We start from the raw sequence: 26,825 nt of genomic DNA on the forward strand, positions 1-26,825 counted from the left end.
CAGAAAGTATTCAGACCCCATCCCCTTTTCCGTATTATGTTATGTTACAGACTTTTTCTAAAATGTATTACATAAAAAAATCATCTTCAATCTACACACAATACCACATAATGACAAAGCAGAAACAGTGTTTTATACATTTTAGCAAATGCATGAAATAAAAAAACAGAAATACCTTATTTACATAATTATTCACTTTTACCCTTTGCTATGAGACACGAAATTGAGATCAGGTGCGTCCTGTTTCCATTGATCATCCATGAGATTTTTTATACAACTTGATTGGAGTCCACCTGTGGTAAATTCAATTGATTGGACATGACTTGGCCCACATCTGTCTATATAAGGTCACACAGTTGACAGTGCATGTCAGAGCAAAAACCAAGCCATGAGGTCGAAGTAATTGTCCGTAGAGCTCAGTAGAGACAGGATTGGGTGGAGGCACAGATCTGGGGAAGGGTACCAAAAAATGTCTGCAGCATTGAAGATCCCCAGAACACGTGGCCTCCAAATCAAATCAAATGTTATTGGTCACATACACATGGTTAGCAGATGGTATTGCGAGTGTAGCGAAATGCTTGTGCCTCTAATAGTTAAGACAGTGCAGCAATATCTAACAAGTAATCAAACAATTCCACAACAACTACTTAATACACATATATCTAAGTAAAAGGGGTGGAATACGAATATGTACATATAAATATATGGATGGGTCATGACCGACCGGCATAGACGAGATGCAGTAGATGGTAAAAAATACAGTATATACATCTGGGATGAGTAGTGCAAGATATGTAAACATCATTATTAAAGTGGCATTAATAAAGTAACTAGTGATCCATTTGTTAGAGTGGCCAATGATTTCAAGTATGTATGTAGGCAGCAGCCTCTCTGTGTTAGTGATGGCTGTTTAACAGTCTGATGGCCTTGACATAGAAGCTATTTTTTGTCTCTTTTTAGTCTCTGTAACATAGCTTTGATGCACCTGTACTGACCTCGCCTTCTGGGTGGTAGCGGGGTAAACAGGCAGTGGCTTGGGTGGTTGTTGTCCTTGATGATATTTTTGGCCTTCCTGTGACATCGGGTGCTGTAGGTGTCCTGGAGGTCAGGTAGTTCTCCCCCGGTGATGCGTTGTGTAGACTGCACCACCCTCTGGACAGCCCTGCGGTTGTGGGTGGTGCAGTTGCTGTACCGGGATGTGTACACCGTGGAACTTGAAACTTTCCACCTTCTCCACTGCTGTCCCATCGATGTGGATAGGGGGGTGCTCCCTCTGCTGTTTCCTGAAGTCCACGGTTATCTCCTTTGTTTTGTTGACGTTAAGTGAGAGGTTGTTTTCCTGACACTACACTCTGAGTGCCCTCACCTCCTTGTCATTGTCATTGTTGGTGATCAAGCCTACTACTGTGTTGTCATCTGCAAACTTGATGATCAAATTGGAGGTGTGCATGGCCACGCAGTCATGGGTGAAAATGGAGTACAGGAGGGGGCTGAGCATGCCCCCTTGTGGGGCCCCAGTGTTGAGGATCAGCGAAGTGGAGATGTTGTTTCCTACCTTCATCACCTGGGGGCGGCCCATAAGGAAGTCCATGGCCCAAATGCACAGGGCGGGTTTGAGACCCAGGGCCTCAAGCTTAATGATGAGCTTGGAGGGTACTACGGTGTTGAATGCTGAGCTATAGTCAATGAACAGCATTCTTACATAGGTATTCCTCTCGTCCAGATGGGATAGGGCAGTGTGCAGTGTGATGGCGATTGTATCGTCTGAGGACCTATTGGGGCGGTAAGCAAATTGCAGTGGGTCAAGGGTGACAGGTAAGGTGTAGGTGATATGATCCTTAACTAGTCTCTCAAAGCACTTCATGATGACAGAAGTGAGTGCTACAGGGACATAGTCATTCAGTTCAGTTATCTTTGCCTTCTTGGGAACAGGAACATTGGTAGCCATCTTGAAGCATGTGGGGACAGCATACTGGGATAGGGAGAGATTGTATATGTCCGTAAACACACCAACACGCGGCTAGGGCAGCCTTTTGAGGGTTAACGCATTTAACTGTCTTACTCACGTTGGACATGGAGAAGGAGGGGGGGGTGCAGTCCTCGGTTGGAACTGTATTATCCTCAAAGCGGGCAAAGAAGGTGTTTTGTTTGTCTGGAAGCAAGACGTCAGTGTTTGTGAAGTGACTGGTTTTCTTTTTGCAGTCCGTGATTGCCTGTAGACCCTGCCAAATACGTCTCGTGTCTGAGTAGTTGAAGTACGACACTTTGTCCCTATATTGACGTTTCGCTCCATCATTCTTAAATATAATAAGTTTGAAACCACCAAGACTCTTGCTAAAGCTGGCCGCCCGGCCAATCTGACCAATCGGGACAGAGCTCCAGAGATCCTCTATGGTGATAGGAGAACCTTCCAGAAGGACAACCATCTCTGCAGCACTATATCAATCAGGCCTCTATGGTAGAGAGGCCAGACGGAAGCCAATCCTCAGTAAAAGGCACATGACAGCCTGCTTGGAGTTTACCAAAAGGCACCTAAAGGACTCTCAGACCATGAGAAACAAGATTCTCTGGTCTGATAAAATCAAGATTGAACTCTTTGGCCTGAATGCCAAGCGTCACATCTGGAGGAAATCTGGCACCATCCCTACTGTGAATGTGGGGATGTTTTTCAGCGGCAAGGGACTGGGAGACTTGTCAGGATTGAGGGAAAGGTGCACGAGCGAAGTACAGAGAGATGCTTGATGAAAACCTGCTCCAGAGCGCTCAGGACCTCAGACTGGGGCAAAAATGTACCTTCCAACAGGACAACGACCCTAAGCACACAGCCAAGACAATGCAGAAGAGGCTTCGGGACAAGTCTCTGAATGTCCTTGAGTGGCCCAGCGAGAGCCGAGACTTGAACCCGACCTAACATCTCTGGAGAGACCTGAAAATTGCTGTGCAGAAACTCCCCAAATACAGGTGTGCCAAGCTTGTAGCAATATACCCAAGAAGACTCGAGGCTGTAATTTCTGCCAAAGGTGCTTCAACAAAGTACTAAGTAAAGGGTCTGAATACTTATGTAAATGTGATATTTCAGTTTTTTGCAAACATTTGCATACATTTCTAAAACCTGGTTTTGCTTTGTCATTAGGGGGTAGATTGATGAGGAAAAAACTATTTTATCCATGTTAGAATAAGGCTGTAACGTAACAAAATATGGAAAAATTCAAGGGGTCTGAATACTTTCCGAATGTATATACATGGGGCATCAGTCTCAAGGATCAGGGCTGAGAACCGGGAAGGTAGCTGGCTAGTGATGGCTGTTCAACAGTCTGATGGCCTCGTGATAGAAGCTGTTTCTCAGTGTCTTGGTCCCGGTTCTGATAAACCTGTACAGTCTCTGTCAGCTAGATGGTAGCATAGTAAACAGACCGTGGTTCGGGTGGTTGAGGTCCTTGCTGATCTTCTTGACCTTCCTTTGACACTGAGTGCTATAAATGTTCTGGAGGGAAGGCAGTGTGCCCTCGGTGATGCGGTTGAGGGCGTTACAGTTGCCGTACCAGGCGGTGATGCAGCCTGACAGAATGCTCTCAATGGTGCATCTATAGAAGTTTGTGAGGGTCTTAGGGGCCATGCAGAATTTCTTCAACTGCGTAAGGTTGAAGTGGCAGTGTTGCGCCTCCTTCCCCAAGGTAATGGCAGCATTTTAGGTCATCAGTGATGTGCATGCCAAGGAACCTTTGAAGCTTTTGACTCGCTCCACTGCGGCCCCGTTGATTTTGATGGGGGAGTGCTTCCTCTTCAATCTACTGTTTTGTCTCATGTCTACACTGTATTGCAGGTGTAAACAACATTGTGCCTACCCATCTCAGAAGCTGCACCTCAGAAGCTGCTTCCTATTGTGTCCCTGTGCAGGTAAATATATTGTTTACTTTTTGTGTGCATTGAAATGCATTGTGTCATGATACAATTCCATCCAAAGTGTGTTCGATATACCTAATATTATGACACATTTGTGTTGATTCTCTATGTCATTTCAAACTAGAAGATTATACTTTTTACTCTGCAATTGAGCACCAATCCAGCTTTTGATTCAAACAAGCAAATTCAAACAAGTGAATGTACCGAGCTTGATTTTTAAACACGTCAATGAGTCTAATTAGTGTCATTCTCCCATCCCCAATAATGTTCCTAAAAGCTGGGCCCAGTCTCCGCCAGCCAGTCATTTCTTTAAGATGGCAGGGGGGCTCTTAACAAGATAAGCCCTGAGATCAGTGTTCCTGGAGGAACATTACCTGAACAAGCGAGCTGATGAAAATTACTGTAGTGTACCGCCGCCTGCTTGAAAACAGCTGAAGTGTTGTTCAAACGTCTCAGGTAAAACAACCAACACGAGTACCACTAGAACACCTATAATTCCCACTCTGCACAGGGAAAGGCTGAGAAAGACGGGAGATGATCCTATTTGTACTGAGACTTGATTAAGAAACAGGCTTCAAATCCCGCTATTTAACAAGGTGGTGGGGATTAAAAAGGTCTCTCCAAATCCTGAGAACAGCAAACTGTTTGCCTGGAAAGCTCTTTTCATAGTGCTCCACTGAGGGCTGAAAGCTGAGAGGAGAAACCACTACTCACCTCCTCTCATTAAAATGATCTCAGCTCTCACAGAGTGATTGGTCCAAGGGACTTGATGACTGCCAGACAGATGCAGGCATTAGTTTGCTGTTTCTTTCTAACATAGGAAGGAACGACCTTGGCTTAAGCATGTTTTTCAGATGCCATTCTCTGTGGTTCCAACAGATATGAGGCATTTGGCACTGGGGGAGGGCTTTGTGTGTGTGTGTGTGTGTGTGTGTGTGTGTGTGTGTGTGTGTGTGTGTGTGTGTGTGTGTGTGTGTGTGTGTGTGTGTGTGTGTGTGTGTGTGTGTGTGTGTGTGTGTGTGTGTGTGTGTGTGTGTGTGTGTGTGTGTGTGTGTGTGTGTGTGTGTGTGTGTGTGTGTGTGTGTGTGTGTGTGTGTGTGTGTGTGTGTGTGTGTGTGCCCTTGTGTTGATATCTGCTCTGGCTTTGACTGCTGTTGGCAATTTAAGATAGGGTGCTCTCACAATGCCTCAGCAGCCTGAGATGTGCAATATTGACTGGTTTCAATTTCCTCCATTTTGACAGCCCATTTCGGCCGCAACTCTGAATAAAGAGGGCCATAGTCTCAGGCATTGCAGTACACATCACTCTCCGATGAAATGTTCCCTCTCCCCCAATCCAACAACACTGGCATACATAACACTGGATGAATATGGCCTGGACACAGCCTCAGATTACTGCAAACCACAGTCAAGTCCAATAGAAGCACCAAATGATTTACGTATCCTCAAACTGAAGTCATTTTGAATGGTATATGCACCATTAAAAATAAAATGAAGAAATGATCGAGCCAACGGCTAACGCTCATTGAATTACATGTTCAGCTTGACAGCTCTGTGTTGGTGAAGAAATGAAAGTAAAATTAGATTTAGAAAAATGAATATGGGGAATAACAGTATTGCTTTCTCGGAATTGTCAAACTTGACAGTGCTATTACCATCACTACAAGATCAGCAGTTGGCATGTTGTATTCGGTGTACAGAATTTAGCCATTTCACCCCCCGCTGTTTCAATGGACTGATTGAATTACATGTAAATGAAGGAAACGGAGCAATTTCAACAACATTGCCTCTTTTATCATAGTCCTAATCCAACTGACAAACCCTTTTTGGCAATATGGAAGTAAAGCACTACTGGAAAGCATCCGAATATAAACACACCTTCAAAACATCACAGCTAGTGGAGGCCATGTCCATAAAAACTGCTTTTGGTAAAGAACTGAGACAATTTTCTGATAGCGTTATAGTAACACATTGTTGAAGTCTAATCCGTTGACATAGAGTATACTAGTGTGTATGTGCCAGGGAGCTCTGACCTGATATATGAGGGTTATATTCTATACAGACCTTTCTTCTCAGCTCTTCCACAAGTCAGGGCTGAGGCGGAGACTCCATGAATGACCCTTAATGTGACAGAGAAATGGGGATCACTTTCTCTCTGTGGCTGTGCCAGCAGTCTGATGATATCGACTAGATGGTGTGAGCGGGCGGGGGAGACTCCAAAAAGCGGATTAAAGCGAGGAGATAAGGCAATCCACTGTAATTAAGCCCTATCTCTGGACAGCCACTGAAGAAGATACATCATCCTTCACAGCCTTGCCCACTGTTGAAATACACTAACAATTATTCAATAATTAATTATTATGCATGCATGAGCCAAACACTAATAGGACATATTTTAACTACAACATTATAGCGTACTGTTCAACTAAATTAATTGGGAATGCATTTATGATCAATGTAATGCATTACCTTTTTCATATTTTTTAATCACTCTATTGTAATTGTATCAGCTCTGTTGTCAGGTCTTTTATGATGCAGCCTATGTTAATTTCCCTTTCCAGACATTTCTCATTGAAAGTGAGATATATAGGCTTACTAGCCACACTACAGGAGACTTTAGCCAGGGCCCTCGGGGTGCCACTGCTGCTATCCATCCTGCATTGTTAACAGGAAGTTAATAACATGAAGTTGAAGTATAATGAGAAGTCACCTTACAAGGTGCTGGAGTTACTCCTTCAGAGGACACTGTGAAATATGTCTGGACAAGGGTCCTCCACAATCAACCATCTCTGATCTCCAGTTCACACAGAAAAATTAGCATAGAGTGACAATTTCACTGTGAATGGTGGTGCATGAGAAATGATAGGATTCAAATGAAATACATTGATCAAATGAGGTGAAAATACTTGGATCCTCTGCTTTAAAAGGACTTGTAGTTGACATAGAAAAATATTACACTCCCAAGCAAATGTGCCCTGTCTGTCTCAAATTGATATTTATCAAGTGAGAAATTGCAATAACCCTAGACTTTGAAATAATATTGTATTGTAATGACGGTTTTTACCTTTGTTGAATCAACAATTCCTTAGGTCCATGTGTTGCGTTGTTTCCCTACTGTTAGGAGATTTTTCACCATTTAGTTTCTAGCTACTATAGACTTTTTACTGTAGCTCTGAGACCCTTTTATGTCATCTAGTGTTGCACCAATGATGTTTCCCAAATTGTTTTATAACACAGAATACATTCATCAAAGTATTATATTTTCTTAAATCTTTTCTCTTCTAGATTCCAACACGATCATGCAATGTCTCTGGACATGGTAAGTGTTTCAAAGGCTTTCCTATGCAGAGGGTTATTAGACATGGGTAAACAGAAGCCATCTTTGAAATGCTCTGACATTTCCTCATCAACTGAAATGCAAACAGTGTGGAGCCTTCATCATTTTCCTGTAGAAAAGGTCTGAGAGCACCGAATGTTGCGGTCAACACCGTGCAAGGGGACATGAGACCACATATGTGACTACATTACACCAGCTAGCCATTCCATGTACCACCCCCTGCTGTTCACCTCTGGCAGTCATAGCAACCACAAAGGAATTATAAACGGCTTGGAATAGGTTGTCCTTCATGAATGATACTGTTAAGCTTCCAACTATCTGGGTAATACATACACCACAGCTTTACATCAGGTGTTGCTGTTTGTCATGGCCTTATCGGAGGTTTCCCCCCTCTTGTCCTTTATCATACACTGTAACACCTTGACAGGAAGAGATAGCAGAAAGTACGAGGTGTCCTTTTCTACAGGTGAAAGTCTCTTAAAGGCCTAATGTGGAGGGAGTCGTAAAATCTCAACTATTATTGCCATCCATTAATGGTCCACACTTCATTCAGCACCAATTAGGCTTTTTCTCCCCATCCTCTGTATCCTGAGGCAACCAGTCTAGGATTTGGAGATGGGGAGAGACAACCCTTCCACTAGGAGCACTGAATCACCAGGTTTAAGTACTCAGACTGCTTGAGTCTCCTCTCGAGAATGATATCCAGAGGGAAACAAAGAAGTCATAATTGTTTGAGTGACAGACTTTATGTCTCTGCACTGCAAGGTCAGATATTTACCGCCTCAAAAAACGTAATGTGATAAGTGATCTCTGGGATGGGAGGATTTCTTATAGAATAACTTACAGTAGTAGTGTGTGTCACAGTCAAGTGTAAAATGTAAGCTATATACTGCATGTTTGGTTAATTTATAATTAATTATTAATAGGAGAAGGCTGGCTTGGAAAAAGGTAAGCATCAGCTTCAATAGAATACGTTTTAAAAAATAGCAGAGGACAGAGTAGTAACCAAACTATAATTGTGTGATCACTTGCATGCCAACTTCAACCTTGTCCCGCCCAAAAAGCCATTGTTCTCAGGGGTTCATTTGTGACTATATTATCACAAGAACTAGGGTAATTGCCAACAAATGACAAAAAAAGCACTATTGAAAACCAATTTGGCTTATAACTGACCGTGTGATGTCCTCTCAGCAGGTGGTTATTCATAATACAGCAGGTAATTCATATGAATTATTTCCTACCTGTCATTCACCTTGTTCCAGCCGCTCACTGTTGCAGTAATTGTAGTTGCTGTAGATTTCACGCTGGCACCTACGGCTGCTTTCTTGGCTGACCTTCCTGGACTCTCCCTTCAACCAATTATCTGTGGGCCTTGCAGAGAAAGACACAAGTGTAAATATTCCAACGAGAATCCTGTGACCTCATTGATCCACAGCCAATACTTCCTGAAACTGATCCTGGTCAATACATAACTACAGAAATAGCTAAGGATAGTAACGTAGAAATAGAGCATACAGATGTACATGTTATGTCCGTGCACTATGCTACTGCCATCTGTGGTTGTCAGTTATTAAAATGTAAAAAACTCATTTGTGAAAAACATTGAAAATTTGGCAATGTGCACTGAGTATGTTAAACATTTTCATCAGTTAAACAAATCAGTGAGGTAACTTGCTGAGGTGGTTATGGGTATGATATTAAAGTTAGATATGTGATTAGAGTACAGTGAGATTCCACATGTCCACAACACTTTAACAGAAGATGATTTGTAAGTCAAGCCATCTGACAGATTGAATGGAAGGTATGTGACCAACAAAATGTCCTCAATAGAAACAGTTCAGTGAGCATTCTTTCTGAAAACCTCTGGAAATGGTTATGAATACATCACATTGGCCTTTCTACATGCTCCACCTCTGAATTCAGTATCACAGCGAGCAAACCAGCGGGGGGCTACATTTGCCTTAAAATGTCTCATCTCCAAATGAAAACAGGCCACCTCCATGCAAAGAGCTGTGATGGTAAGTATGAGAGCAGGGTCATTTGGTGCCAACAAAGTATTGGTAAAATGAGTTTCCATGGAGACTGATATGCTCTCATATGCGAAGAGTGGCATTTTGGAATGAATGAAGCAAACTGCGGGGCACAAGATAATGGGCTTAGACAAAGAGAGACAGTGTCAACACCAGTGTGTTCACCCAGTCTGAGGTTTCGCCACACAAAGAAAGAGCTTCACCTGTAATGCACATGTCCTGCTGCCACTAAGTGTTTAGGCCTTCCATTGTTAGGTCAAATCCCCTAGAAATGGGTCCTCTTAAAGAAAATAGATTAAAACATTTTTTTTTAAAATTAATACCTCAACGAGTGAAATTTCATAGATACATGTGTGTGGAATTACATCCTAACAGCTTTCACAGTTATAGTGTACGGGTGAAGTAATACAGTCGCCTATGAAACAAATACCCACAAAGCACTGCTCAAAGGTGACCCTTTTGATGGGGCTTCCTGTGATGCTCTGTGAGGAAGCAGGAACTAGAGCAACTGAAATGCCTTTGAATCCCATGACCTCTGTGCCAAGATCATGTTGAAACAACTGCACTGTGATGATTGTCAGAGAAATTGACATGCACACACACAGCGATAGACGTGTGACAATGCAGACACAAGACACAACCTCCGATGCCTATCTTTTCAGCGAGCGCCACTGTCATTGGTTGCAAGGTGAGCCACCTGCACACGCCTTAGAAACGTATTGATGTGATTGAGTTGGGATTTTTGCTTATCTCCGTAATATCAGTCACCTTGTTTTTCTATCAAAAGTCAACAACGGCACTATCTAACCCTGATATGGAGCCAATTAAATCCTTGTTTCAATCTACCATGCCAGGGTGCTGTGAAGTGCATTCTAATGTCTCCTCAATTCAACACTTAACCCCTCAGAGTCTGGGCTCCTGCATTTGGTGCATTTAGAGACTGGGATGATTCAGGGATGGCTCAGCATACAGACCATTTGTGTGTCCACAGCCTGGGGTATATGTGGAGCAGGAGCCTACGGTTTATCAGAGAGGTAAGGGAGAAGGTGACGCTATTGACACGCAGTGGCACAGCTAAGCCACTTCAGATCCCAATCGATCACAGGTCCACTCCACTACATGTGGGATTCTCCCAATAAACCCAGATTTGTCCTGTCTGCCTCCCAGACCCACGGGACAGAGAGAGCCGGACTGTACCCATCCAACTCTAATATAGTCACAATTTGCACTGGCCAGACAAGTCAAATTTCCTCTAATTTGGTATTTGCCCATGTCAATGAGTCTGGTTCCTCTCAAGGTTTCGTTGAGTTCTCGTGAAGGACTTTCTTTACCTTGTTAATACTGTCCACTTAGGATAGCTTCATAAAGGTCCAGAGTGGGACTATTTTAAATGGTCTGTGACAGTGACGTTGTAAAAAAGCTCCTTAAAATGAAACTGTAATTGGATTAGCTAGGAATGAGTCCCAGACTTCATCTAACGGGGCTGCAGGAGCATCCTTATTAACCTGGCCCAACACTGACTTGACTGATGGCAGGCCCGCTTTGTTTGTTTTGCCTGATCTCTGTCAGTCACGCCCCACATAATTACTGTGTGCCTTCGCAGGTTACATTGTGAATATTAGCTGCACTGTAAGCACACTTTAATTACATGGGCAAGTGGGTTGAGTTAATAAGGCTGCTTCAAAAACACACAGTGTATCTCCCTCCTGCAGTTACCATGGCGTTGTGTTCAGGGATGGATAGGGTGTTTGTGCAGCTATGTTCTGTGATGTAAATAAAATGGTGGCAAAATGATAAGCAGACTGGTTGACATCCTGTCTGGAGAGACTTGACAGTTTGAAATGACCTTAATGCGTATCTCGTTATTATTAAATCTATATGTTCTGTACCTACAGTATGCTATCGAAAATGGTGTGTTGTGCCTAGTTGAATTTGTGTCGATGCCTATCTCCTAGAACCCATTGCTGATTCCTCTCATGCCTGTGTAGCGATGCAGAAGCCATCGACTCTGATGTTCACAGGTCAAGTCAGATTCATCTCAGGGCTTTCTGATATCAATGCATCCCAGCGCTGTGCTGTGCTGTGTGAGAGAAATGACACGTTTAGATTACATGGGTGCCTTTAAAAGCCTTCAGCTGTACCGCGCCAGGCTTTCAATAGGTGGGAACACAGCGTTCATGTTATCTCCCTGGCTGCCAGTGCTCTCTTTTGCAGGCTTCTTTTAAAGGCAAGCCCACAAGGTCTTATTATTGGCAGGTTCAAAGGCAATATAAATCAGCTATGACACGTCCCATCGTTGTTATGTAGGGCGCAGAGGCCTCTGTCTGCGTCAGCCAGGGTCTCAGGTTGACCCTTTGTGTCTGAGGCGAGATCACATTAACAACCTGACTCATTACATTAACAGTGCTGCTACCAGCACAACATGAATAATGCCTACCCTTTCTGAAGGGGTTACAAACCAGTCAGAGCACAGCACACGGGAAGAAAGCATCATACTATTAGTATCCATGAATCCATAAACGACACACGCTGTCTAGAAATGGGTACGGACGTTGAAACCTATGCAAAGGCACTTTCTTCAACACATTAACGGTAGATGAGAGACAATATCTGTGAGTGAAACCTGCTGTTTACATTGTGTTCTCTGATTCAAAGCGTAGGGGCTCGGTGGGAAATGTCTTTAGTATCAATCAAGCCAATCGTTTTGCTCGGCTGCTGATGCTTTGTTCATGGTTTTTATGCAGTGCACGCCGTGCTACGCTTGGGACCATTCCATTGGGTCAGCAGAATTTGGAGGATTCTTTTCTTGCACAGCATCTCAATCTTTTTTAACCTTCCCCACCCCACCCTCCCTTCCTTCCTTTCTCACCCCAGCACCGGGGGATCTGTCACAAATCAAGGCTGCTTCCAACCCTAGGAAGCTCTTTGCCACCTTCTCCTCCCTCCTGAATCCTCCGCCCCCCCCCCCCCCTCCTCCTCTCTGCAGATGACCATTCCATTGGGTCAGCAGAAAAACTTTGGTCAGGTTTCAAGACTAGTCACTCAACTGAGACTGCTCTCCTCTGCACAGCATGCTCAACTCTTTCCTCTGCTCTCATCCTTCTAGATCTTCCCTGTGAACCATCAGATCCCCTCTCCACCCTCCCGAGTTGGGCATTCCTTCCTTTCTCACCCCACCAGGTGGCAGAATCTGTCTCCTCACCACGGGCTCTCACCACTGGTGTCCCCCAGGGCTCTGTTCTTGGCCCTCTCCTATTCTCGCTAACACCAAGTCACTTGGCTCTGTCATAACCTCACATGGTCTCTCTTATCATTGCTATGCAGACGACACACAATTAATCTTCTCCTTTCCTCCTTCTGATGACCAGGTGGCGAATCATCTCTGCATGTCTGGCAGACATATCAGTGTGGATGACGGATCACCACCTCAAGCTGAACCTCGGCAAGACGGAGCTGCTCTTCCTCCCGGGAAGGACTGCCCGTTCCATGATCTCGCCATCACGGTTGACAACTCCATTGTGTCCTCCTCCCAGAGCGCCAAGAACCTTGGCGTGATCCTGACAACACCCTGTCGTTCTCAACTAACATCAAGGCGGTGGCCCGTTCCTGCAGGTTCATGCTCTACAACATCCGCAGAGTACGACCCTGCCTCACACAGGAAGCGGCGCAGGTCCTAATCCAGGCACTTGTCATCTCCCGTCTGGATTACTGCAACTCGCTGTTGGCTGGGCTCCCTGCCTGTGCCATTAAACCCCTTCAACTCATCCAGAACGCCGCAGCCCGTCTGGTGTTCAACCTTCCCAAGTTCTCTCACGTCACCCCGCTCCTCCGTTCTCTCCACTGGCTTCCAGTTGAAGCTCGCATCCGCTACAAGACCATGGTGCTTGCCTACGGAGCTGTGAGGGGAACGGCACCTCAGTACCTCCAGGCTCTGATCAGGCCCTACACCCAAACAAGGGCACTGCGTTCATCCACCTCTGGCCTGCTCGCCTCCCTACCACTGAGGAAGTACAGCTCCCGCTCAGCCCAGTCAAAACTGTTCGCTGCCCTGGCCCCCCAATGGTGGAACAAACTCCCTCACGACGCCAGGACAGCGGAGTCAATCACCACCTTCCGGAGACACCTGAAACCCCACCTCTTTAAGGAATACCTAGGATAGGTTAAGTAATCCCTCTCACCCCACCCCCCCTAAGTTTTAGATGCACTATTGTAAGTGACTGTCCCACTGGATGTCATAAGGTGATTGCACCAATTTGTAAGTCGCTCTGGATAAGAGCGTCTGCTAAATGACTTAAATGTAAATGTAATGTAAATGTCAATAAAAGCAAACCATGCCCGACGCACTGACTGACACATCAAAAGTTCCCCTGGCTGCGATACACGCTCTGCCTTCCTTCCCTTCCGACCACTTTAGCTTGGTCCGAGGGGAGCCCCGTAATCCATGCTTCTCAAAGTGTGCTTAATCAACCTCTGATTAAGAGAGAGCACGTTGAGAGGTGCCGAGCAAAGCAACCCCCCCCACCCCCCGCAGGCATCTCCAGGCCCCATCCACTCCACAAACCTTGAGTCAAACAAAAGAGGCAAAGGAGAGGAGGGTTGGCGGTGGGGTGGAGGAGTTCCTGATTTGTTTGTTTTCTCCTCTTTGTCCTTTGTCCCCATCAAACAACGTATTCTCTTTTGTTCTGTGTTGGGCCCCTCCTTCCATTCACATCCACAAATGGGAATTACAATTCTGACGTTTCAGTCTTTTTCTCTTTTATTTTTTTCTCTTTCTTTTTCTCTCCTCCCTTTTTTCTGTTTTTGTTATGAGTGTCCTCCGGGTGTTGGAGAATGAATCAAACATCAGGATGTTGGTGGGAAGGGCACAGCGTTTCCTGAATGGATTGAATGCAGAGAGGGGTGTCTTGGTGGTGGAGAGCAGCAGTGGAGGTGACAGCAAATGGCCTCGCTAGGGGGACCAGGTGCACATGGGGCTGAGTTTGACCTCTATCATACGCCCTTCACCACATGTACTCATTTTTCTCTCAGTTTCTCTCACTCACTTTTATCCTGCTGATCGCTTTCTTTACACTTTGGTCTTCTAGGTCTTTGCCAGCAGTTAGTGTATCTTTGCACAAGATTAAGCTGTGTAGATTTCAAAGATATTAAGTTTAATCACTTGGTATGTTCAAGAGGGAATGCTTTCATTTTGTATGTTTGTCTAATAAGAGACATTAAACAGTATTTCCAATTTCCAAAACGGCACAAAGAAAGCTACTTCAACTGAAAAGTGGTTGAGAACTCAAAAGTGGTCGAAAACACAAGCATTGTATGACCAACTTGCTCATCTAACTCGGGAAGATTGGACTCGATAAGAAAAAAGTTCATATTTAGGCGGTAGAAAAGTCCCAATAAGTACATTATTAAGTGAAAGCCACAGAGAGAGATAAAAGAACAGATATATGGATCTTTTCAACCCACACTCCTCTATCTCCTCAGCCATCCTCCTCTGTCAACCAACTCTGCTATTTCAGACACACTCTGATCAACAAAGTACTGCGCTTGTCCATAGCAACACCCACATAAAACACACAGTCAAGGTTGTATAATCTCTTTACCCTCATCCTAGAATATAAGCCTCTTCTGCCGTACCCACAGCACACGCAGGTCACTAAGTGGTGAAAAACAGCAACTCTTATAATGGCTTATGGTATTCAAAACGCATGAATTTATGACCCTGTAAATGATATCCAAAGGCTATGGTACTGTCAGCATGCAGGTATTGTCATGGAATTTGTACAGTGGGTGGTACAACAGCCTACATGTTCCATCTGTGGTCCCTGTGCAGATAGAAAATTGTCTCTTCCTGCCACAGACAGCTTTTCAACTTTGATGTAAAGAATGTTTTTCCCCCAAAGCCATATCTCCTCGATCTCTCTCCCCTTCTCCTCCCCTCTCCTTGTATCAATTAGATTTTTGCATGTCAAGTCAGAAAGAGGTTGTCAGGGGAGATAGCGCTCTTGTCTCATGTGATTGAGGTGGCAGCTATTTATAACAGAGCAGCCCAAAACGACAGATCCCCACTTATCTCAGCTACAGCTCGACTGCCGATGCCCTTTACATTGAGGCAATGAGGATGAAGGTCTCACTGGGTCACTTTGTCAAAAGCAGCAGGACTATTACAAATCTCCCCAATCCATCCTTGTGTGGGGCATGGAGCTTTCCACTGGGAGCAGAGTGGGCTGTTTCAGCTCTGCCTCTCTCCTCAACCGATCTCTCCGTCTGTCTCTCATGCCAGGGTGTCTCACAGGGGGGTTGTTATCAGAAAGGGCCCATTTGTTATCCTGGTTTCACACCATCACCAAACCAGCTATTTGCTTATTTTATCTATCAAGGGAACCCTGTTAATGCGAGCTATAAAATGTGTGTACTATTGTAGTGATCAAGTTCAGCCTTAGGACTGATTCTAGTCACATGAAATAGTCAACAACCGGAGGCAATTACACTAGCAGTAGGAAGATTGACACTGGTACTTTGATGTGAACAACTTGAACATGGAGTTATACCCCCTTTGAAAACACTGGTCTGATCCCTGTTAACACATATGTAAAATCTTAATTTGATCACACTGCTGCAGGACATGTTTCCTGGAATAAAGGAAATGTAGTGTATTTGAGGTTAAAAAAGGCTTCTGAAGTTTGTGATTTCCACTTTGAATTTCCAGGCTAAATTTTCCCATACCAAAAATTTATGAAACCCTACAAAAATCTCAAATAATTACAATCAACATAATAATTCAAATGTCCGGTTGCTGGAGGATTATTTTCTTGCTGTAGTAAACTGGCTCCAATTAAGATCCTAGATCTGTATTGTGGGGACTAATTGTGCGTCATACAGAGCCCTTGATGGAGTGAACGTTTCTTCTATAGATGGATCCTCTTATTAGCCAAAGATTGCATACATCCCTACGTGCTTTGACATCTGCACCTCTGACTGACTGTCTGCCTGCCTCGGTCCAGGAACACTGACTGACTGTCTGCCTGCCTCTGTCCAGGAACACTGACTGACTGACTGCCTCGGTCCAGGAGCACTGACTGACTGACTGCCTCTGTCCAGGAACACTGACTGACTGACTGCCTCTGTCCAGGAACACTGACTGACTGACTGCCTCGGTCCAGGAACACTGACTGACTGCCTGCCTCGGTCCAGGAGTACTGACTGACTGCCTCGATCCAGGAACACTGACTGTCCGCCTGCCTCGGTCCAGGAGCACTGACTGACTGCCTGCCTCGGTCCAGGAACACTGGCTGTCTGCCTGCCTCGGTCCAGGAGCACTGACTGACACTGCCTCGGTCCAGGAACACTGACTGACTTCTACCCTCAAGCCATAAGACTCCTGTATATAGTCTCGCTATTGTTATTTTACTGCTGCTCTTTAACTACTTTTATTTCTTATTCTTATCCGTATTTTTAAAAACTGCATTGTTGGTTAGATCCTGTAAGTAAACGTTTCACTGTAAGGTCTACTACACCTCCTGTATTCTGCGCATGTGGCTAATAAAATTTGATTTGATTGCCTCGGTCCAGGAACACTGACTGACTAACAGACTGCCTCGGTCCAGGAACACTGACTGACTGACTGCCTCGGTCCAGGAACACTGACTGACTAACTGACTGGGGATAATGTATCCCACCTCGACAGCCAATATTTCATAAACCTGAGAGCAAATCCCATGATTTATAACTTTCACTTATTACCCAAGACACTTGAAATGATTGATTTATCCTCCCCAGCTGAAGCTATGTATATATATCAGCATTGAAAAAATGGAAGGGAAAAAAAGACAATTACCTGACTAGGTGCCATGGGGGGAGATCTTTCCTTTAATGAGCCAGTCAACCTTCATGTGACAGTCGCATGCCCTCTGTGTCTCCATCATGCACTGTGACTCCGCCGTCATTATCAGTCAGACGGACGGACGGATGGATGCCCTATCTATGCAAATTCACTCCTCTCCATTTAGTTATACAGGTTCCAAAGAATATCAATATCAAAGAGTGGCTAAATATTATGGCATTTCAGGTTCAATAAGTAGTCAGGTCAATACAATACATTGTGAGTATTCAGTTGAAGTCGGAAGATTACATACACTTAGGTTGGAGTCATTAAAACTCGTTTTTCAACCACTCCACAAATTTATTGTTAACAAACTATAATTTTGGCAAGTCGGTGAGAACATCTACTTTGTGCATGACACAAGTCATTTTTCCAAAAAATAGTTTACAGCCAGATTATTTAACTTATAATTCACTGTACCACAATTCCAGTGGGTCATAAATGTACATACACTAAGTTGACTGTGCCTTCAAACAGCTTGGAAAAGTCCCGAAAATGGTGTCATGGCTTTTACAAGCTTCTGATAGGCTAATTGACATAATTTGAGTCAATTGGAGGTGCACCTATGGATGTATCTGCTTGACATCATGGGAAAATCAAAATAAATCAGCCAAGACCTCAGAAACAAAATTGTAGACCTTCACAAGTCTGGTTCATCCTTGGGAGCAATTTACAAATGCCTGAAGGTACCACGTTCATCTGTACAAACAATAGTACGCAAGTATAAACACCATGGGACCATGCAGCCGTCATACCGCTCAGGAAGGAGACGCATTCTGTCTCCTAGAGATGAACGTACTTTGGTGCGAAAAGTGCAAATCAATCCCAGAACAACAGCAAAGAACCATGTGAAGATGCTGTAGGAAACAGGTACAAAAGTATCTATATCCACAGTAAAATGAGTCCTATATCGACATAACCTGAAAGGCTTACCTCTATCCTATAAATCTTTGATCTCAATCCTATAGAAAATGTGTGGGCAGAACTAAAAAAGTGTTTGCGAGCAAGGAGGCCTACAAACCTGACTCAGTTACACCAGCTCTGTCAGGTGGAATGGGCCAAAATTCACCACTTATTGTGGGGGGCTTGTGGAAGGCTACCCGAAACGTTTGACCCAAGTTAAACAATTTAAAGGGAATGCTACCAAATACTAATTGAGTGTATGTAAACTTCTGACCCACTGGGAATGTGATGAAATAAATATAAGCTGAAATAAATCATTCTCTCTACTATTATTCTGACATGTCACATTCTTAAAATAAAGTGGTGAGCCTAACTGAGACAGGGAATTTTTACTTGGATTAAATGTCAGGAATTGTGAAATACTGAGTTTTAATGTATTTGGCTAAGGTGTATGTAAACTTCCGACTTCAACTGTGTCTATCTGCTTTTCCCCAAAGTTGTGAATGTTAAATGAAATATAATACAAGTACTCCACTGAGAACAAACTAAGGCCATTACATTGAGAAAAACCCATGTGAAATTGTCACTATTGTCATCTTCAGTATGTCTATGATTGACTCTATACAAAGACACATTTAATGTTCCTTTTCCAAAACAACTATGTTAACAGGCTCTTAGAGCAGGAGAAGAAACAGATACCCAGACATGTCTACCACCACCACTGTCATCAGTTGAAATGTCATGGCCCTGCCATAATTAAACCTTGCCCACATTCTCCACCGAGAGTAAATAGGATTTTTAAATCATCCTGCGAAACATGTATTTGGCTTCTTGACATCTGATCCAGCATCTCTTGACACCCACTAACCATCCCCGGTACAGCCCAATCATTTGTCACTGGCTGGGTGTAGGCTGGGGTCCCCTACCCTCATCAGAACCCATCATTACACCGCAAGCTGTCAAATTAAAACTTTTAAATTGTGTGAATGCTTCCTTCGGAACTTTCCCTTTTTCCCAGCAACATATTGCAGAGATAATTGAGGATATTAGCAGCCAGACTGTTACCGCAAGATGAAAGGCGAGGGGGGAGCGGTGACAGCTCCTCTCGCTGGCGGCGGTAACGAGGGACTGTCAAAAGTCTCTCTGTGTTTATCTCGGATCATCTAGGGGGATTTAAAACCCTTACCTTCACAATTCCATTCTTTACGGCGCGTCCTTTATCCACAGTGATTTACGGAGGCTCAAGCCCTACGCCGTGTGATGAATGAGCGCTCTTCACAAGGTGTCAGGGCCAGGCAGCGGTGGGCGGCACTGGCTCTCCCCCTCTCTCTCTCCCTCCATTTTTCTCCCGCTCTGTCTTTCTCTCACTCTCTTGCCCCTCATTCCTCACCAAATTGAGGGCTGATGAGCTGCAGACTCTGAGCTCCTTTGGGGTGGTTTGTGGTCGGTTACTTTGCTAACACTTAAAGCCATTAACATTAATAGTGGGTGATTGATTTGATAGATAATGAATCTTTCATAGTCTGAATAGCAAAACATGGCATAGTCTGAAAGTTTTTTCGAAATATAAATGATTTAGAATGTCATGGTCAGACTGATTGTTATAGCTATTTCTGTATGACTACACAGACTTCACAGACAAAGTATTTTGGAAAACAACACATTTCAGAATTGTTCTGCTGACATCACTGCCTTCCCGTCGAGTGTCCATCATTCTCCACCATCCACAGAGAGACATATGACACTCTCTCTGCCGATCCATCTCACCCTCACTGTATTGTCTTGTAGAGTGTCAACGTCACATGTTGGGGCATTAGCTGTGCAGACATCAGTGGATGAGGTCACCATTGACACGGTGCCACCATTAAATCAATGGCCTCTGGAGCTGTGGGAACATGCCTGGGTTGCTGTGGTTTCCAGCAGCATGCATGGAGCAGCTGGAGATGAGCATTTTATCAGAGATGCTAAAGACCGCATTAGACGGGCGTGGCACCAGATCGGCTTTTACGGTGGTCTGCCGGGGCTCACCTACACACCTGCTGCTGAGAGACATGAGCCAATGCTGGCCATATGCCACTCCTCTTCAATTTCAACAAAATGCACACTATCAAACCCCAGTGTCTTATTTTTACCCAAAATGTCTCCCCTTGAAATTGTGTGCTGAGCCAAACTAGCCGACAGAAGGGATGAAAAGATAGTCTATAAGATGGAAGATACAGTCCCTACTCTACAATGAATACATTCAGCGGAACATTGCAATTTCACTCAGGATAAGTATCCACGGAATCAGTGTGACAGAAAAGGGACTTTCGGAATAAGTCCATTGAAAACAAGCTAAGGAAATGCACAGACAGACAAACTAATTCTCCCTCTAGGAGGCTGGGGAAAAGAAAAAGCAGGAGTGTCACATGGTTGGCAGTAAGTCTCTATTTAAATAAGTCCTTGCTTTAAATGCACGCCGTTCTTGTCTCTGTACAATAATCATGCCTTCAGTGCTCCAGAGTTGTGCAGTGCATTAAGATAAAAGTGCTAAAACAGTGTTTGTTCTGCCACCCCAAATGGAGGCTGCTAAGTGGAGTAGCATGCTGTTTCAGGAGAAGGGGGATGATGCTAGCCGGAGTGTTTCTCTGAGAGGCAACACTTCACACTGCAGGGCTTTGCACCGACACCACACCATCCATTTGTCATATAGCCTATATACAGTACATATATTATTTATAGAGGACCAAATGTTTGGTGTATTCATTTGATGAATTTGCTTATTATTTTCTTATTTTTTTAAATTTAACTAGGCAAGTCAGTTAAGAACAAATTCTTATTTACAATTACAGCCTACCACGGCCTAACCCTAACCCGGACGATGCTGGGCCAATTGTCCACCTACCTATGGGACCCCCAATATCGGCCAGTTGTGATTCAGCCTGGAATCGAACCAGGGTCTGTAGTGATGCCTCTAGCGCTGAGATGCAGTACCTTAGACCGCAACACCACTCGGGAGCCCGATAATGCTATTCGTAATTCAGCAAAGCTATTACGCATACTAGTTACTGATTTTTGTGAGCATTTAAACAAAAATAGATTACTTTAAATCAAAGGACCAAGCATGCTAGGTTATATAGCGTTACTAAGAACTAAAACCTTTAGGTGTAAGGACTCCCAATATGGACTAGTCGATACACTTCCAATGCAGTTGTATCATGAAAAATAAAGGCCACATACAGCATGCCGCAGGAGGCCGAGAGAGGAGGCTGTTTCTCTAATCCATTAAGTCACACTCTGAACTGGAGAGAATGCTGAGAATACTGCAGGCTCTGCTCCCTAATTCACCTTCCATAGTCCCCTCTAGTCACTTATGAGCTGTAAGTGGATTAAACTCAAAGACCCAACCAATGAAACATGGCAGAAAGTTGCATTTTTACCAACTAAACGTTCAATTCACTTTCAATAAAAGGTCATCACTTTGAAAGCTTGTTCAATGAGAGATACATCCTCACTTAACATACATTACATGACCATAAGTATGTAGACACCTGCTCGTCAAACATTTCATTGCAAAATCATGGGAATTAATATGGAGTTGGTCCCCCCCTTTGCTGCTATAACAGCCTCCACTCTTTCCACTAGACGTTGGAACATTGCTGCGGGGATGTGCTTCTATTCAGCCAAAAGACCATTAGTGAGGTCGAGCACTGATGTTGGGAGATTGGACCTGCCTCACAGTCGGGGTTACAATTCATCCCAAAGGCGTTCAATGGGGTTGAGGTCAGGGCTCTGTGCAGGCCAGGCAAGTTCTTCCACACCGATCTCGACAAAACATTTCTGTATGAACTTTGTTTTGTACACGGAGGTATTCCAAAAACTGTTGCCACAAAGTTGGAAGCACAGAATTGTCTAGAATGTCATTGTATGCTGTAGTGTTAAGATTTCCATTCACTGGAACTAAGGGGCCGAGCCCGAATGAAGACAAATAGCCCCAGACCATTATTGCTCCTTCTCCAAACTTTACAGTTGGCACTATGATTATACCGTCAGAGTGATTGATGATTGTACATGGTGACTTTAGACTTGAGTGCGGCTGCTAGGCCATGGAAACCCATTTCATGAAGCTCCAGACGAACAGTTATTGTGCTGACGTTGCTTCCAGAGGCAGTTTGGAACACAGTAGTGTTCCATTCTGTGAGCTTGTGTGGCCTACCTCTTCTCGTCTGAGCCGTTGTTGCTCCTAAACATTTCCACTTCACAATAACAGCACTTGTAGTTGACCGGGGCAGCTCTAGCAGGGCAGAAATTTGATGAACTTGTCTTGTTGGAAAAGTTGCATCCTATGACAGTGCCAAGTTGAAAGTCACTGTGCTCTTCAGTAAGGCCATTCTACTGCCAATGTTTGTCTGCGGAGATTGCATGGCTGTGTGCTTCATTTTATAAACTTGTCAGCAACGGATGTGGCTGAAATAGCCGAAACCACTAATTGGAAGGCGTGTACACATACTTTTATATACATTATCTGGAGCATCATCATTTGTGGGTTCAAACTGGCCAGAAACAAAGACTGTCTTCTGAAACTCGTCAGTCTATTCTTGTTCTGAGAAATGAAGGCTATTCCATGTGCAAAATTACCAAGAAACTGAAGATCTGGCACAACGTTGTGTATGACTCCCTTCACAGAACAGCACAAACTGGCTCTAACCAGAATAGAAAGAGGAGGGGAAGGCCCCGGTGCACAACTGAGCAAGAGGAAAAGTACATTAGAGTGTCTAGTTTGAGAAACAGACGCCTCACAAGTCCTCAACTGGCTGCTTAATTAAATAGTACCCACAAAACACCAGTCTCAACGTCAACAGTGAAGAGGCGACTCCAGGTTGCTGGCCTTCTAGGCAGAGTTGCAAAGATAAAGCCATATCTCAGGCTGGCAAATAAAAATAAAAGTTTAAGATGGGCAAAAGTACACAGACACTGGACAGAGGAACTCTGCCTAGAAGGCCAGCATGCCGGAGTTGCCTCTTCACTGTTGACATTGAGACTGGTGTCTTGCAGGTACTATTTAATGAATCTGCCAGTTGAGGACTTGTGAGGTGTCTGTTTCTCAAACTAAACACTCAAATGTACTTGGCTTGTTGCTCAGTTGTGCACCGGGGCCTCCCACTCCTCTTTCTATTCTGGTTAGAGCCAGTTTGCGCTGTTCTGTGAAGAGAGAAGTACACAGAGTAGTTCGAGATCTGCAATTTCTTTCCTTGGAATAGGCTTAATTTCTCAGAACAAGAATAAATTGACGAGTTTCAAAAGAAAATGATTTGTTTCTGGCCATTTTGAGCCTGTAATCAAACCCACAAATGCTGATGCTCCAGATACTCAATTAGTCTAAAGAAGGCCAGTTTTATTGCTTCTTTAATCAGAACAACAGTTTTCAGCTGAGCTAACATAATTGCAAAAGGCTTTTCTCATGATCAATTAGCTTTTTAAAATGATAAAGTTGGATTAGCTAACACAACGTGCCATTGGAACACAGGAGTGATGGTTGCTGATAATGGGCCTCTGTACGCCTACAGTATATGGATATTCCATAAAAAAATCTGCCGTTTCCAGCTACAATAGTTAATTACAACATTAACAATGTCTACAATTAATTTCTGATCAATTTGATGTTATTTTAATGGACCAAATAATTTGCTTTTCTTTCAAAAACAAGGACATTTCTAAGTGACCCCAAACTTTTCAACGGTAGTGTATATAGTGTAGCTACAGATTAAACAAATAATAAACAGATGGGGGAAGTTTTGTTGTGTTGAAGGTTGCAATAGTAGTCGTTACAGAGCTCTAGCACTAGACCTGCAGTGAATGTGCAACATACGGAGATATCCTTAATGCTCTAAAGAGCCGGTTCTTTGGAAAGATTTTAGAACTCCAGGAGGGCCCTCGGCTGCTTTCTGACAATCCCCCCAAAAATCATATAAAACTACAGGGATGAGGAAAATACATTTGTTGCGAAGTTTACAAGACTTGTGGTCGAGGGCATTGGAGCATTGCATAATGTCATAATAGGAGGGGGACGAGAGGAGTACCTTGGCCCCTACCACTCCACACAAACGCATACATGCACTCACCCCCATAATGAGAATCCACCTCACCAAATATTTCAATTCAAGGCTTACTTAGATTTACTGTAATGCCTAAGTAATCAGCCTGTTCTGACCTACCTTGTCCGCAGCCAGGATTTATAGCTCCCAATTACTGATCTCTATTACCCAGTGTGCCAAGGGGAAGGAAGTCACACTCCTGGACGGAAGGCCACCGCTCTGTCTCACAGCCTGGGTGAACAGGTGCCACCAGGAAGCAACCCTTCCCTCCCTCCATCCTCCCTCACTGTCATCCCACATTACTTCGCCAAGGACTACAGAAAACTTTTAATGCCCCCCTGAGCATCCGGATGTTCCTTGGTTTGTCTTTACTGTGTCTGGGCTTGCACTATTGTGATAGATGAAAATGTTCCCTTTTCCTTTTTCTTTGGCAGACAATGTTTTAGCGGAGGAGGTGATATACACTACCGTTCAAAAGTTTAGGGTCACTTAGAAATGTTCTTGTTTAAAAAAAATAAAAACACATTTTTGGTCCATTAAAATAACATAAAATAGATCAGAAATACAGTGTAGACATTGTTAACGTTGTAAATGACTATTGCAGCTGGAAACGGCTGATTTTTTTATGGAATATCTACATATGCGTACAGAGGCCCATTATCAGCAACCATCACTCCTGTGTCCAATGGCACGTTGTGTTAGCTAATCCAAGTTTATAATTTTAAAAGTCAAATTGATCATTAGATCAGCATTTTGCAATTATGTTAGCACAGCTGAAAACTGTTGTTCTGATTGAAGAAGATATAAAACTGTCCTTCTAGTTGAGAATCAGGAGCATCAGCATTTGTAGGTTCGATTACAGGCTCAAAATGGCTAGAAACAAATAGTTTTTTTCTGAAACTCATCAGTATATTCTTATTCTGAAAAATGAAGGCTATTTCATGCGGGAAATTGCCAAGAAACTGAAGATCTCGTACAACTCTGTGTACTTCTCCCTTCACAGAACAGCGCAAACTGACCCTAACCAGAATAGAAAGAGGAGTGGGAGGCCCCGGTGCACAACTGAGCAAGAGGACAAGTACATTAGAGTGTCTAGTTTGAGAGACAATCCTCAACTGGCGGCTTCATTAAATAGTACCCGCAAAACACCAGTCTCAATGTCAACAGTGAAGAAGCGACTCCGGGATGCTGGCCTTCTAGGCAGAGTTGCAAAGAAAAAGCCATACCTCAGATTGGACAATAAAAAGAAAAGAAAGGGTTGGGTTGGGGTGTGTTTTGGAGGACGGATGGCTTTCGACCTTCGCCTCTCCCGAGCCCGTACGGGAGTTGTAGCGATGAGACAAGAGAGTAACTACTAACAGTTGGATACCACGAAATTGGGGAGAAAAGGGGGGTTAAAAAAAGAAGATGGGCAAAAGAACACAGACACTGGACAGAGGAACTCTGCCTAGAAGGCCAGCTTCCCGGAGTTTCCTCTTCACTGTTGACTTTAAGACTGGTGTTTTGCGGGTACTATTTAATAAAGCTTCCCGTTGAGGACTTGTGAGGCATCTGTTTCTCAAACTAGACACTCTAATGTACTTGGCCTCTTGCTCAGTTTGCACCGGGGCCTCCCACTCCTCTTTCTATTCTGGTTAGTGCCAGTTTGCACTGTTCTGTGAAGGGAGAAGTACGCAGCGTTGTATGAGATCTTCAGTTTCTTGGCAAATTCTTCCCTTGGAATAGCCTTCATTTGTCAGAACAAGAATAAACTGACGAGTTTCAGGAGAAAATTATGTGTTTCTGGCCATTTTGAGTCTGTAATCAAACCCACAACTGCTGATGCTCCAGATACTCAACTTGTCTAAAGAATGACAGTTTTATTGCTTCTTTATTAGGGCAACAGTTTTCAGCTGTGCTAACATAATTGCACAATGATTTTTTTAATGATCAATTAGCCTTTTACATATTTTTCTTGCCTTTATTGAACTAGGCAAGTCAGTTAAGAACAAATTCCTAGTTTCAATGACGGCCTAGGAACAGTGGGTTAAACTGCCTTGTTCAGGGGCAGAATTACATATTTTTACCTTGTCAGCTCAGGGATTCAATCTTGCAACCTTTCAGTTACTAATCCAAAACTCTAACCACTAGGCTACCTGCCGCCCCAAATTATCCAAATTATAAACTTGGATTAGCTAACACAACGTCCCATTGGAACACAGGAGTAATGGTTGCTGATAATGGGCCTCTGTAAGCCTATGTAGATATTCCAATAAAAATATGCTGTTTCCAGCTGCAATAGTCATTTACAACATTAACAATGTCTACACTGTATTTCTGATCAATTTGATTACCCTAAACTTCTGAACGGAAGTGTATGTTTCTCTGCAACAAGTTGTAAATATTGAAAATATGTATCTGAAAATGTCTAGTGCCTTGCTACCATCTATATGTTATTAAACAAATCAATATATTGCATCAATAGTATCTTAATATTCATTTAGATTATTACTGATGCTATTAAGACAGATTAGGTGAGAATCAATTACATGCTGTAAACCAAAATAAACAATATGTACATCAAAGATGTATACATGTCTGAATCTACACTGAACAAAAATATAACGCAAAATACAAGGATTTCAAAGATTTTACTGAGTTACAGAAATCAGTCAATTTGCAGTGCCTTCGGAAAGTATTCAGACTCCTTTACATTTTCCCCA

General features: G+C 43.6%; 1 protein-coding gene across 3 annotated transcripts in view; it reads right to left on the minus strand.

Annotated features, from left to right (window-relative positions):
• The window catches only part of LOC124015975 (RNA binding protein fox-1 homolog 3-like), a 459,039-nt gene that overhangs the window by 408,828 nt on the left and 23,386 nt on the right, over positions 1 to 26,825 (minus strand). For all 3 annotated transcript variants that reach the window (XM_046331482.1, XM_046331483.1, XM_046331479.1), the window contains exon 2: positions 8,482 to 8,611. The gene's annotated coding sequence lies outside the window, so the exon portion shown is untranslated. The remainder of the gene's footprint in view (positions 1 to 8,481; positions 8,612 to 26,825) is intronic.

Source organism: Oncorhynchus gorbuscha, linkage group LG26 (genome assembly GCF_021184085.1).
Source record: "Oncorhynchus gorbuscha isolate QuinsamMale2020 ecotype Even-year linkage group LG26, OgorEven_v1.0, whole genome shotgun sequence".
In the NCBI taxonomy this organism is placed as follows: domain Eukaryota; kingdom Metazoa; phylum Chordata; class Actinopteri; order Salmoniformes; family Salmonidae; genus Oncorhynchus; species Oncorhynchus gorbuscha.